Source organism: Apium graveolens, unplaced genomic scaffold (genome assembly GCF_009905375.1).
Source record: "Apium graveolens cultivar Ventura unplaced genomic scaffold, ASM990537v1 ctg1928, whole genome shotgun sequence".
Taxonomy (NCBI): Eukaryota; Viridiplantae; Streptophyta; class Magnoliopsida; order Apiales; family Apiaceae; genus Apium; species Apium graveolens.
The window spans coordinates 84,950-86,955 of record NW_027417450.1 but is presented as its reverse complement, the minus strand read 5'-3'; the positions used below and the strand labels follow the sequence as shown (position 1 = coordinate 86,955).

Genomic DNA, 2,006 nt, shown 5'->3' with positions numbered 1-2,006 from the left:
TCACTATCTGAATTTCCCAATAAGGCTTTCTCTAACGCATTAGACCTTAGCATTTGATCAAGTTCTGAAGTAACCAAATAACCGACCAACTCCACTTTTATGCACTCCTTATTATCAGTGAGGAATTTCACGACATTAAACACATTAAAAGTCACATTCTGAACCAGTACTCACATAGTGAGCTCACCCTTCTGCACATCAATCAAGGTTCGACCCGTAACCAAGAACGGTCTTCCCAAGATTATAGGAATCTTCTTATCCTCCTCGAAATCAAGAATTACAAAATATACATGAAAGATGAGTTCGTCCACCTTGACCAAGACATCCTCCACAATGCCTTGTAGAACGTTCGGCCAACTGCAAGGTCATATACGTAGGCTTTGGATCAGGTAAGTCCAACTTCTTGAAGATAGACAAAGGCATCAAATTGATGCTAGCTCCCATGTCACATAAGCAGTTGTCGAATGACACTTTTCCAATGGTGCAAGAAATAGTGAGGCTTCCAGGATCTTTAAGCTTCGGAGGCAACTTCTGTTCCACCACAGCAATGCATTCCTCCGTGAGAGCAACGATCTATATTTCATTGAGCTTCACTTTCCGAGAGAGAATATATTTCATAAACTTGACATAGCTAGGCATCTATTCAAGAGCTTCAGGGAAAGGTATGTTGATATGAAGTTTCTTGAACACCTCAAGAAACTTCGTTAACTGCTTATCCAACTTTTCCTTCTGCAGCCTCTTAGGAAAAGGTCGTGGAGGATAGATCAGTTTCTCCCATGTATTACCCTCGGGAGGAGTGTGTTCCACATTTTACTTCCTTAGTTCCACTTCTGCTTCCTTCTGCACTTCTTCTTCAGCCATATCTTCAGATTCTTGAACTTGAGCTTTTTCTTGGCTTGCAACCTTCCCAGACTTCAATATAATTGCCTTAACCTGCTCTTTTGCTTCCTTCTTTCCTAGCACCTTAGTGTCACTAGGGAGGGTACCAGGTTGTCGATTCAGCAAGGCATTGACAATCTGCCCAATTTGATTTTCCAATGTCTTGATAGAAACCGTTTGGCTCTTGCACATGAGCCTAAACTCCTCCAATTTAGAGTTTTCATTAGATTGTTACAGTTAGAGTTGTTGTCTTGGTGCGTATTGCGGTTGTTGAAAACCAAGATGGTAGTATTGCTTTGCGGCATACAGCTGATAAGGATGCTGCACCGCATTCTTAGTGTTGTTCCAGCTGAAGTTATGATGATTGCGGTTGTTGGGATGATAGGTGGCTAGGACTGGTTGCTATGACCTCTAAAAGTTGCTCGTGAAGTGAGCTGATTCACTAGAAATAGCACACTGCACTGTCTCATGTGCACCAGTATAAAGCTCAAAGACACTAGTGATCTGATTAACTCCATAATTAGCCAAAGAATCCACCTTCATCGTCAAAGCTATAAGCTGAGCAGCTATAGAAGTAGCAGCATCTACCTTGAGAATTCCCGCTACTTTGCCTTGAGTTAGTCTCTGAGAAGGATTCTGATATTCATTAGCAGCCATCAGTTTAATCAAATCATAATCTTCATCGTAGCTTTTAGCGCACAAGGCTCTACCTGATGCTACATCAAGCATGGGTCCAGAAGTTGCACCCAATCCATTATAAAAGCAGTGAATAATTATCCAGTCAGGCATCCCATGATGAGGACACTTCCTAAGCATCTCCTTATGATGATCCCAAGCTTCACACAAAGATTCTCCCGATTGCTGCGCAAATTGAGTAAAAGCATTCCTGATTGCAGCTATCTTTGCCATAGGGAAGAATTTAGTGAGAAACTTCTGAGCAAGATCTTCCCACTTGGTGATTGAGCCTGGTGGTAGAGAATATAACCAACACTTAGCTTTATACCTCATAGAGAATGGGAATAGCCTCAACTTAATAGTATCTTCAGAGACATTAATTTTGATAGTGTCGCAGATCTCGATGAAATCTCTGATATGCATGTTGGGATCTTCCGTTGGAGAACCCCCAA

At 41.7% G+C, this 2,006-nt stretch overlaps 1 non-coding gene across 1 annotated transcript; it reads left to right on the top strand.

Moving 5' to 3' along the window:
* Window positions 1–1,666: 1,666 nt before the first annotated feature.
* LOC141700221 (small nucleolar RNA R71) lies at window positions 1,667–1,773 on the top strand. Its single transcript, XR_012566247.1, has one exon. It is a non-coding gene; the product is annotated as a small nucleolar RNA R71 (small nucleolar RNA).
* Window positions 1,774–2,006: the final 233 nt, after the last annotated feature.